Source organism: Macaca mulatta, chromosome 13 (genome assembly GCF_049350105.2).
Source record: "Macaca mulatta isolate MMU2019108-1 chromosome 13, T2T-MMU8v2.0, whole genome shotgun sequence".
In the NCBI taxonomy this organism is placed as follows: Eukaryota; Metazoa; Chordata; class Mammalia; order Primates; family Cercopithecidae; genus Macaca; species Macaca mulatta.
Genome location: NC_133418.1, coordinates 113978599 through 113991102, shown reverse-complemented (window position 1 = coordinate 113991102; position 12504 = coordinate 113978599). Strand labels below are relative to the sequence as shown.

General features: G+C 52.8%; 1 long non-coding RNA gene across 1 annotated transcript; it reads right to left on the bottom strand.

Annotated features, from left to right (window-relative positions):
• Nucleotides 1-2804: 2804 nt before the first annotated feature.
• Nucleotides 2805-11288, bottom strand: LOC144333911 (uncharacterized). Its single transcript, XR_013403051.1, has 2 exons — nt 10731-11288; nt 2805-5130 (listed from the first exon to the last, which is right to left on the bottom strand). It is a non-coding gene; the product is annotated as an uncharacterized LOC144333911 (long non-coding RNA).
• Between the last annotated feature and the right edge of the window lie 1216 nt (nt 11289-12504).

Here is a 12504-nt window from a genome sequence, read left to right as displayed (position 1 = left end):
ACACCAGGTGATCTGAAGCGAGAGTGTCCCCCAGTGAGCAGTTCGTCAAACTCGATGTTTAGTTTCTCCACAGAACTGACCAGAATTCGAAAGTGTCTGATTGATTGATTGATTGATTGAGATGAAGTCTCAGTCTGTTGCCCAGGCTGGAGTGCAATGGCACAATCTCAGCTCACTGCAACCTCCGTCTCCCGGGTTTAAGCGATTTCCTGCCTGAGCCTCCCGAGTAGCTGGGGCTACAGTTATGCGTCACCACGCTTGGCTAATTTTTGTATTTTCAGTAGAGAAGGGGTTTCACTATGTTGGCCAGGCTGGTCTCAAACTCCTGACCTCAGATGATCCGCCCTCCTTGGCCTCCCAAAGTGCTGGGATTACAGGCGTTGAGCCACCGCGCCCGGCCTTATTTACATGTTTATTTGTTTATCATCTGTCTTCACTAGGATGAAGACTCCATGAGGGAACAGAGGAGAACCTTCCTAGGTGCTGGCGACATCTGTCTACAACAGGGTCTGCCACATACTAATAAAGTTTAGTGATTGAAAATTTAATGAAAGTGTAACCTACCTGTGTGCTGGTAAAATCTGTCTACAACAGTGTCTGGCACATACTAATAAAGTTTAGTGATTGAACATTTAATGAAAGTGTGGGTTTTCAGAAGAAATATAAGAGCCAGGCACGGTGGCTCACGCCTGTAATCCCAGCACTTTGGGAGGCTGAGGTGAGCAGATCACTTGAGGCCAGGAGTTCAAGACCAGCCTGGCCAACGTGGTGAAACCTCGTCTCTACTAAAAATGCAAAACTTAGCAGGGTATGGAGGCATACGCTTGTAATCCCAGCCTCTCAGGTGGCTGAGGCAGGAGAATTGCTTGAATCCGGGAGGTGCCAGGTTGTAGTGAGCCAAGATCGCGCCACTGCACTGCCTGGGTGACAGAGTAAGGCTCCGTCTCAAAAAAAAAAAAATTATTTTTTTCTTGCAATTCTTTAGAACTAAACAATGTTTGTAAAAGTTTAATCTTTTTATTTTTATTTTTAATTTTTAATGCAATGTAATAAAATTAATAGACTTCATTGTTTAGAGCAGTTTTAGGTTTATAGCAAAGTTGAGGGGGACAGTGAGTTCCCCATAAAACACCTTCCCCTGCCACACACACGGCCTTCCCCACTGTCAACATCCCACACCACAGCAGCCAGCATGTTTGTTACAATGAACCTACATTGACACCTCATCATCCCCCAGAGCCCACAGTTTACATTAGGGTTCACACTTGGTGTTGTGCGTTCTATGGGTCTGGACAGATGGACGATGACACACATCTACCCTTATAGTATCAGGCACAGTAGTTTCACTGTCCTAAAAATCCTCTGTGCTCCAACTATTCATTCCAGCCTACTCCCAATTTGCTTTATTGGTATATCAATTTTTCAGTTAAAATGTATCAGAAATTCACTGGGCAGAAAGAAGTTTCAGAGGGTGAGGAAGAGAAAGAACAGGCTGCACTTTGTCATTTCCCCTTTAAGAAGTGCAGAGTGTTGAGGCCACGGGCACAGCCTGGAGCACCCAGTTCCAGCAGGGTGGGTGCCCCCTCCACCCAGGCCCACGACCCGGAGACCAGAGGAGTGCGAGGGTCTGTCTCCCGCCCTCCTTGCACCACCAGGGCCCAGGGCGCTCTTCCACCCATGCCGATGGCCACTGGGAAGAAGGGGCAGCACGATGCCAGTCTCCTGCTAGCCTGTGCCAGGCAGGCAACACTGGGCATGGTGCAGCCTTGTGGTCTCAGTGTCCCCTACCAGCCCCCCCTTTGGATCATGTCTGATTCTTTTGAGGACAGGGGCTGGGAATAAAACACCTCTGAGAATTTGGGGCACAAATGTGCCACACTAGGAAACCCCTGCTTTGGAGGGGCAGAGAGAAAAACGACCCCTGGCTCTGGCCCCTGGGCCACAAGTGCATGGATGTGTGCAGAAATTCCTAGGGGCACTCCGGGAGCCTGGGATGCATGTTCAGCAAGGCAGGGCTTCCCCCTTGCCTACTAAGGTGCCTGCTTCATTCACTCCCGGACGCTGGTGTGGTCTGGGGACAGCTGATGGTCATCACGTTAACAGTGTCGTTCCCCAGCCCCGTCTGTAGTGACCCAGGTCACACTCTCTCCTGGGGTGCTCTCTAGGCACTTTCCAGGATTGCACTGGCTTCAGCAGGTCTTCGTGCTTTTCTCATTCCCCAAGACAGAATCTGCTTACCTAGTGTTGTGAAAACGGGGATATCTGGCCTCAGGTTTTGGAGAGGCTCTGGGCTGGGAGAAGGGATTGTGTCGTGCCAACCCCCTCAGCTGCTTGTTCCCCTGATGTCCTCTCTCCCGGGGTGTCTTTTGGGCCACTCATACCCAGAACCCTGGCTCATGGAGATCTCCCGCCCCCAGGCAGCTCCCAGCAGCACTGGCTCCTTCAGCCTCTGGAGCACCCGTGCCTCACAGCCCTGTCCCCTCTCTTAGTTGAGCAGGTGGGCTCTGCCCTGCTTCTCCAGGCTCTCATTTTCCTCCTTCCATTGCCTGCTATTGCCTGTAATTTGGCCAAAAGCCTTCATAACCAAGGATGTTGACATTTTGCTCTCCCATCAGAAGATCGTGTCCTTATCAGGAACTGCCCCTGTTAGAAGGCACAGTGTTGGGGGTGTGGAGATGAGAAATGATTTTTCTGCCTTTCACTGACTCAATCACCAAATCCTGCCAAATTTGAAACCTAAGTGGCATTTTCTCCTCTCCATCCACACAAATCCCAGTTCAGGTCCCAGAATCTCTCCTGGGCTATTGCAACAGCTTCTTTATTTTTTTTAATTATTTTTAATTTTTTGTGGGTACACAGTAGGTGTATATATTGACATGGTACATGATTAAATTTCAAATCTCATTTGGAGGTGAGCTCTGAAGTCCATCCCTGGAGTCCTCTGAGGATGAGAAGTCGGGTCAAACAGTCCCTCCGACCAGCTAAAAACGGCACAAATCAGACCTCAGCGGCTCCGTGGTAGCACTGTGAAGTCCACACGCCCTCGAGAGGTGGCAGGGCTGGTCCTCTGTGCTCCCGCCATGCCCAGGTGCTTCAAGCATCTTGCACGGAAGCCTTTGCTCTCTGGCTGCCTTTGCCTAGGATGCTTCTCCGCCCACCTTATCTTGGCTGACACTCATCCCTTAAGCCATGGCAGCCCTTTTAGGAAGCTTCCTCACCCCAGGCCCGGGGAGGTGGAGGGGCTGCTCCTGCTCCACACTGCCTCCTTCCCCCCGCGTGTAGAAGGGGTGTCTGTGTCTGCCCCTCCAGTGTGGGTGCGCAGCTTGAAGACAGGGGCCAGGACTGGGTTGTGTCCCAGCTGCTAGCACGGCCTGGGAAAAGGAATGAATGAATGTTGGAACGAATGAACGCATCCGTGAACACAATGCTGCGGACCTCGGTGCCTACCAGTTCTCTATTTGTTTTGGCTGGATACTTGAGTTTGAACTGGTGGAACTCGGTGAGTTTACAAGCCCGTCCGGTTCTGGCCAGAGGGTCAAGGTTCTCTCGGGCACCTTTTCCTGTGGGCGTGGCTGTGGGGCAGGAGTGCGTCCGCAGGGACACGGTGCATCCAGAGCCTTTGTGGGAAGTGGCAGGGCCTTTCCTCCCTGGTGGCCCAGGGAGCGCTGCCAAGGTACCAAAGAGGATTCAAAGTTGTTTTCTGGAGCTCACTCTCTAAAAATATAAAATCTAAAACCAGTCCATGGGGCAAAGCAATTTTGTAGGAGATACCTAAGTCTTCAGTTCAAGTGAGAAATTAGTTCAAGGAAAGAGGCAGAATGTGGCCTCAGACTTAGAGCTGAACTGAGTTGCCCCTTCAGTCCCTTGGGTCACCCCCTGTATGGACGTGGCTGTGCCCCTGGACACATGGGGACTCCACCCGCGCAGAGTGGGCTGGAGCTGCGGTCTGCCCGGTGCCACCCCCACTGGCTGGTGGCTCAGGAGGCACACGGGGCACTTCTGTGGTCTCCTTGGGCGCTTGGCCATGTCAATTCTTCAGAACATCCAGTTCCTCCCCACTTAGCCTCTCGGCCTCCCTCCTACAGAGAAATGAGCTCCTTCCTGCACCGGCCCAGCCCCTCACTGTCCCTGAGCCACAGGGGCTGGTGGGGAGGTCCCTTGTGGGAGTGCAGCGAACCCTGCTCTGCCTCCAGCTGCTGGTGAGACCCCCTTTCTCTCTTTCCGGGATTCCCTGACTGCAGTGGGTTTGAGTTGGCCTCACCCTTGGCACTTGGAGTGCAGATGAGTCTACTGTGATAGGGCGGGCGTTGATGAGCGCTGTGGCCACTCGCCCCCACCTACTTCACCTTCCCCTTGACCCAGTGGCCAGGGCTGTGGCGCTGCCCTCCTCCCGGGTCCGTGCACATTACAATGTCTACAGCACTCTCTTGACTTGGGGAAACGCGGGCTGGCTTGTTTCTGAGGGTGGCCCCACCTGGCAAAACGGCGCGGCTCACTAAGAATCGGCAGCACTGGTCGCATCCCTTCTCCGCCTCCTTCTCCCTGTGAGCCTCTTCCAGCATGGTGGCTGGAGCCCTCCCTTGCAGCTGCAAAGACTGCATTTCGCCTGGCACTCCCACATCCTGGGGCAGGGGCAGGTCATCGGTCAGACCTCTGGGTGGCCTGAATGGGAGGAGGCGTCGGCTGCTGATTCGAGTGCAATAAGCAGCTTTCGGATCCAGCTACAATGTGCCTCTCGCCTCCACACCCTGCCTGGCAGACATAGGTAATCTGCTCACTGTCCAGGGTTGGCCTTCACTGAACACGAGTTAATTGATACCAACATCTCCTTCATCGCATGATTGTGTGTCTGACAGATGCTAGGGCCTGACAGGATGCATTTTCCAAGCGGAACCCAGCTCCTGGCCATAGTCCTCCTCCTTCTCCCAGTCACCTTCCTGGGCCCCTGCTGTCCTGCCCTGGGTAGCCAGTCATGGGGTGTGAATGTCCTCTCCTTCCTCTCCCCTCAAACCTCACTCTCCTCATGTGCCAGGCTCTCTGCTGGGCGCTGGGGGCAGAGGGGGACAAGCCAGGGTCCCCTGGAGCTATGATGGTGCCACTGCACTCCAGCCTGGGTAACACAGCAAGACCCTGTCTCAAAAAAAACAAAACAAAACAAAAACAAAAAACAAACAAAAAACCCCAAAACAAACAAACAAACAAACAAATGAAAAACAGAGAGAGAGATTGAGAGAATTCATTTCAACAGATATTTACTGAGCCCCTACGATATTCCAAGCACAATTCGAGGTGGTGGGGATATGGTGGGGAGTGAAATAGACAACAATCCTGCCATCAATGTTGAAATGGAACACACCCACCCAGCATCCCAACCCCAGGCACATACTCAGCCCACAGGCGTGTGAATTCACCAAAAGGCAGGCATAAGAATGCTCATAGCAGCAGCAGGACTGGCCAGACCCCAAACTGCAAACCGCCCAAATGCCCACCAGCAGTGGAAGGATAAATTGTGTTCTGCTCACACAGCAGAATGCAGTGCAGCCATGAGAATGAGCAAACTGCAGCTGCAGATATCCTCACCATCTACCCCTCACAAACACCACCTGGTGGGAATCTATTAATTCCCGGATGAAGCACCAGGCTGGGAGACCTAACCTTGCAGCGGGCACCCTCGGTTGAGTAGTGACAGGATGTGACCGCAAGGGGGCGCTCTGCCCTTGCTCTGCGCAGGCTGCTCGGGTGATACGTGTGGGATTTGAGCTGTGCGCTCAGGACTCGTGCGCTTTTCTCTATATGTGCTGTACTTACATACAATATCTACACTAAAAAATCGGAGCTGTGGTGGACCGAGGGGGCCCAGGCTCAGGTCCCGGGCTGGCTGAATCCTGCAGTCAGCCTCTCCCGCCTCGGCCTTCCTTCCAGGAAGTCGGGTCCAGGGTAGAAGAGGGCGACCCCAGAAGAACGGGGCGGGGGGTAGGGGAGGGGGGAAGCTGGCTTGGAGGCCAGGCTGTGGCTTGTCACGGGAACAGGGAAAGGAGGCAGTGAGGATCACCTGGGCTCCCAGGGACATTGGGCGGACGCAGGAAAGGCAAAGTTGAGTCCAGCACTGTTCTCACCCCCTCGCCCCCCAGCCACTGAGACCCACAGAAGCTCTGGAGGCTCCCAGAACTCCAGCCCTCTGGGGTCACTCTCCTTAAAAGAAAAAGTGAGGGGTAGGAGAGAGCTTGCAGATGATACTGGGGCATGGAGAAAGGCCAGGAGTCCTTATTCCCCAGAAGTAGAGCAGTCAGAAAGCATCCCCTCACCGGCCTGGACAGCTCCATGCAGGGCCCAGGCTGTGTGGCAGGGACAGCGAGGCTGCAGCCCCTGCCCCGCCCCCTTGACAGGCCAGCTCTGCAGAGGGGCCCGTGTCTGTATGGCCTCTAGGCTCACTTTGGTCAGGCTGGCTCCTGCCCTCGGGCAGGCCCAGGATCTAGGGTCTTTTTCCCTGTCCTGTTCCTCTCCTCTCCCCTCTTCCCGCTCCCGCAGTTGTTAATCACCCTTTCCTGTTTGGAATTTCCTGATCAGCAGGCCTGGGAGGCAGCTTTCTCAGGCCCCCACTTTGCTGCTGTGTCTCTGAGCTTGGTGTGCCCCCATCCCCACTGGGGGTTTTCAGTCCATCACCACAGTGGGGTAATAAGCCTCACAGCCAAGGGGAGAGGCCCCCAGAACCTTAAAAATCCACAGTGGGCTCATTCCCTGACTTCTGCCAGGTAGAGGGGGCTGGGCCCTCTTCTCAGAACATGTTTGAGCCCCTTCTCAGAAGTTTCCAGAATGCTAGCATGGCTAGCGCCAGCCTTATAAGCCCCTATGAATAGAGACACGTGCCTCTTACACCCGTACACAGATGGGAACTCCCGGAGGCAGGGCCTGGATTCCGGGGCATGCCCTTGGTGTACAGTGGGCTCTGCAGGGAGATTTACGAAGTGAAGTGGATGTGGACATCAAGGCCAGAAAGGTTAAATGACATCCCCAGGGCTGGAAGCCACCAAATATCTGGAAGTGGAACTTGGAGCTCGGGGTGCCAGGATCCTGAAGTGGCAGCCAGTATCTGGTTCTTGGAAGCCCCAGGCGTTGGTTTAGAGAAATCTTTGCCTCCTCCCAGGTCCCACCAGTGCTCTCTGTGTTTCTCTTGTCTTTGGATGTTGCCACAGGGAAGCGGAATTCTAAAATAATTTCCTCTCCCTTCCCCTACTCCCAAACTTCTAAAGAAGATTTAAACTGGGCATTAGGTGTTTTCTCAATATTGTTGCAAACAGCTTCTACAGTGAGAGCAACACAGATCTGGGGAAAGATCCCAGTGAATTTTTATCTTTCTTTGGGGCCTCAGCAGCAGCTGTGTGATTTCAAAAGGAGGCAGTGCCTCACTCTCCTTTCAGGCTGCGCTTCTGAGCAGAGACAAAAAAGGGAACATCTCAGGCTGGATCAAAGGCGAGCCTCTTTCTATGTGGGCCACAGATGCTGTCTGCAGCAGCGTGCTTTGGAGAGAAAGACCCTCTCTGTGGAGAGGGAACATTCTGGACACGTGTGCCCTTCTCCTGTGAGGCTTCCCTCCCTCCCTGGGGCTGGCCACCCTCCCTCCCTCCTTCCGCTGAGGCCTGGCTTCTCTGTGGCACTGCCCCTCACCCCTCTGGGCTGCAGTGACTCCCAGAGGTGGGATCTCATTAGTCCCTGAGCTCCTGGCGGGACCGACGGGGTGCTTAGTAAACACTTGTGTCCTGGGTGCAGGCTGAGGCTCCTGTGGCCTGGAAGGGTCCAGGTCCTTCTTTGTTATGAAAACTAAGAGGCAGATCTCCTCCTTTCCCTGCCTCAGACACACAGGGGACACTCGATGTGTTTGTGGAGTGAACTAATTTCCCCTTCCTTCCTTCCTTCCTTCCTTCCTTCCTTCCTTCCTTCCTTCCTTCCTTCTTTCCTCCCTCCCTTCCTTCCTTTTCTTTCTTTCTTTTGACAGAGTCTGCTCTGTTGCCCAGGATGGAGTACAGTGGTGTGATCTTAGCTCACTGCAACCTCCGCCTCCCAAGTTCAAGAGATTCTCTTGCTTCAGCCTCCTGAGTAGCTGGTGTTATAGGCACGCACCACCACGCCCGTCTAATTTTTTGTATTTTTAGTAGAGACAGGGCTTCACCATGTTGGCCAGGCTGGTCTCAAACTCCTGACCTCAAGCGATCCACCTGCCTCGGCCTCCCAAAGTGCTGGGATTACAGGCATAAGCCACTGTGCCTGGCCTAGAGTGAACTAATTTCATAGTGGGTTGATGAGCATGAACACGTGGGGCGGGTCCACAGCGAGGAGCAGCACCAGCACCTGTGCCCATACTGTGGCACTGGGCGGTGCACTTTACCTGAACCGTCCTTCCAGGCCTCCCAAGCCATCTGCAGGAAGTGCTGTTTCCATCCCAGGCCTGAGATGGTAGAAAGGCTGGGGACTCCAGGGACACACGGCTGGCAGGTGGGTGAGGTGGGCGAATACCCCCGGCAGTCGGAGCCGGCGTTCTTGACCAGGCCGCTGGCAGTGAGCCAGCCGGTTTCCGTTTCCATCAACCGGCCGTATCCGGGGCGTATTCCTTCCAGGTGCGGCCTCCCGGGAAGGGAGTCCCCAGCCTGGAGGTGACGAGGCCGGCGCGCCCACCAGGGGTCGCTGCAGGCAAGAGCTGGAGGCCTGAAGGCAGGTGGGTACCAGGCAGTCGGCCCGGCGCACCCAGATACACAGCTTTAGGTGTGCGAGATCGGGACGATGTTTTCATAAAAGTAAAGCAGACATCTCCGACCCACGAGGAAACTAGTGTGGGTCCAGCCTGGGTTTAGGCTCCACCTCTGAGCTCCACCTTCACTCAGCTGCCAAATAGGGTCAGTGACTGTGGCCCTGTCTCCCTCATGGGGCTGCCAGGGGATCCTATGAAGTGACAATGCTTAGAGACCGGGCCCGGCGCGGTGGCTCACGCCTGTAATCCCAGCACTTTAGGAGACCGAGGCGGGCGGATCATTTGAGGTAGGGAGTTCAAGACCTGCCTGGGCAACATAGTGAAATCCTGTCTCTACTAACAATGCAATAATTAGCTGGGCGCAGTGGCGAGTGCCTGTAATCCCAGCTACTGGGGAGGCTGAGGCTAGAGAATCACTTGAACCCGGGAAGCAGAGTTTGTAGTGAGCCAAGATGAAGCCACACTGCACTCCAGCCCGGGCAACAGGGCAAGACTCTGTCTCAGGGAAAAAAAAAAAAAAAAAGGTTTCAGACCATGGAGTACGTTGGTGCCTGAGATGATCCCATTGGCCAGACTACGTGCCCGTGGGGGTGCCACCATCAGTGATGAAGGGGCAGGGGGATCAACCCCTACTTTTCCGAGGGGCTTTCCCATGTAGGAAATACAAGCTGAATCTTCCTGAAATTCAGCCACAGATCCCACACTGCCTTAAGGTACACTCAGGTCCTACGACGGCCCACTGCAGACACTGGCAATGTCAGGCCTGGAGCATCCTCATCTAGGATGGGTCTGGGGTCGGGCTCTGTGGTGTTATTTTATTATTTATTTATGTATGTATCTATTTTTAGAGTCGGGATCTCACAATGTTGCCCAGGCTGGTCTTGAATTCCTGAGGTCAAGCAGTCAGCCCACTATGGCCTCCCAAAGTGCTGAGATTAAAGGCATGAGCCACTGCGCCTGGCCTTCTGTGGTTGTAAATGAAACTTTTATAGGCTTTTTTTTTTAAATTAAGAGATCATTCACATGCCATAAAATTCACTCTTTTAAATTGTCCAATTTGGTTGTTTTTAGTACATTCACAAATTTGTGTAACCCCACCAGCAATTCCAGAACCCTTCATCAATTACCTCAAAAATAAACCTGTACCAATTTTTCCCTTCCCTTAGCCCCTGGCAACCACTGATCTACTTAACGTTTTCTTTATATTTTTCTTTTCTTTATATTGTGTCTTTTCATTGCCACTTGTGTTCTATGGGGATTAAAAAAAAATAGATGGCTTACTTCATGTGAGCAGGAAGAGACCTGTGTCTCAGTGTAGCAGACAGGGTTATAGGGACTCCTTGGGGTTAGAACGTGGGGTCCCATGCCTCAACCCTCTCTGATGAGCTGTGTGAGCACAGAGGAATGAGAACATCTTTCTGGCTTTTTGTCTTCTCATTCTGTTTCATTCTCATTCATGATGGTTAATAGTGATGATACTTGTCCCACTTACAGCAAGGAAATCCCACCTCTCTCAGACAACAGAACCCCAAATCTGCCTGTGCTTGATGCTGGGAGGAGAAGCTTCCAGGGCAGCAGGATCAAGAAGCTGGCTCTGTCCTGCCTCTGTTCTCACTGTCACCCCTCTCTGTTTCCCATGAGTGTGGCCCCCAGCAAGCTGGGCCTGTGTGCTGCTCCCATGGTGGGCATAGCCACTTACCCAGGACACCCCCAGCCCAGCGGGGAGAGGCTGACATCCTCACAAAGACTTACTACATATTCCAGGAGGTGACGGGGAAAAGAGAGCACGAAACACAGCATTTAGTTCCCTGAAGTATTAGAAGCAGTTTGCAGAGATGCACTCAATATGACAAGATTAAAAAACATACATGAGGAAATCAGAGAGGAATAAAAATGAGGGGGAGAAAAAAAATAAGATGAAGCCAGGGAGAGATTGGTATGGAAACTCCAGATGGTGATTTAAGGAGCACTTATGCAGCACACTTACCACGATCCGAGCGCCGTACGAGTATCATGAACTCATTTGATCCTCGGGACACTTTGGAGGCAGGGGCTGTGATTATCCTCATTTTGCAGTCAGGAAAGCCCAGGCGCAGAATTGCTGCTTGTTCAGGGGCTCCCGGCTTCTGGGTGGCAGAGCTGGGTCTCAAGCCTGGGCAGCCTGGTGTGCAAGTTCATGCCACCCCTGCTGCTTTTTCATGATATCACATAAATGCACTGGGGGTGGGCAGGGGAGCCCGGGCATGAGCAGAATAAGCAGGGAATATCTTTGACATCTCGGATCTTGTCTCAGAAATCATAGGTATTTTGCATTTTTCCCCATGATGTTTCTATATTTGTGCAAGTGTGTTGAAAATTAGATGTGTGTGTGTGTGTGTGTGTGTGTGTGTGTGTGTACGTGCGCACGCGCACTCTGTCTGAGCTTCAGCTGAGGCCCTAAGGGGTTCTGAAGAAAGCACAAGGTGTCAGATAGCCCATCTCTGCAGGGGTGGCTGCGAGCTGCTCTGCCAGCATGGGCCCTCACCCACTCCAGGGAGAATAAGGCGGGATGAGAGTTTGGGGAACTTGAGGAGGCTGGTGCAGGGAGTGCTCCGGAGAGGCTGCCTGTGTACTAGTCTCTCCCAAGTCTGGGGGAGGCATTTGAGGGAACCGTCTGGATAGCTGAGTGTGTCTTTGGAATTGGAGGGACCCAGGGACTGGTGTCTGAGCCCCTAGAAAATTCTCGTGATGAGAGAATGTTGGCTAAAAGGCTGGTGTTGGGCGCATCCTTCATTCATTCATATGACCCTCAACAAACATTTACTGAATGTTTGAATGTGTGTTCTAGGTGCCAGGCACGCGCCTGTGGACAACACAAATCACCCTGTGACCTACATTCTAGTAATGAGGGTAACAGCTTCAGAGGGACCCTGCCCACGAGCTGGGGGCAAGGGGCCTGCAGGCTAGGGCTGGGCTACAGAGGGCTCTGATTGGGCAGCTGGAAGAGGCCCCTGGTCTGTGGCCAGATCCCTGCACTCAGCATGCCCCAAGATGGTGGACATTTGACACCATTTATTGGTTACCTACTGTGTACATATAGTATCGTAATCTGCATTGTCCCTGACGGTAGTGATTATAGCTCCACTTTGCAGAGGAAAGCAGTGGCTCAGAAAGTGCCGGGAGTGGGCGCTGAGTTCCACACAGGGGTTCTTTTCCTCAGAGCTGGCCACTGTCTTGCCACTCTGATGAGCTTCTCTTGGTTTTCAAAAATGGAGCAGGCAGGAATGGAACCCCTCTGAGCTCCATCTTTGCTGCGATCTGACACGTCATGAGTTATGTCAGTTTTCCAGAGGCTCCAGGCAAGAACAGTTTCTCATGGGGACTTCTTGGGCTTATCAAGGAGTCAGATCTGGGTGGCAGCAAGGGAGCAGCTCTAAGCATGTTCTGGAATCATTCACAGGCTTTTATGTTCTGAGCTGTTCCCAAGAGTGTAACCAAATGCTAACACCATTAAGATTGTTTTCTTAATGATTACTTTGGCTTGTATTAGGAAACAGCTTAATTAGCATTAATTAGAGTGGTCTCTCTACAGGACACATCTTCGTCAAAGCAAGGTCTCCTTACTTTACTCATTTGCAGGGGGAGACCTGTCACTGACTGAGGTTAAGGGTGTGGCCCAAGGACACAGGAGGTGACAAATTGGGGAACAAAGCTGTCAGTCTGTTGAGGCTGCTGTAAAAAAATACCATAGATCGGGTGGCTTAAAAACAGCAAAATTTTTT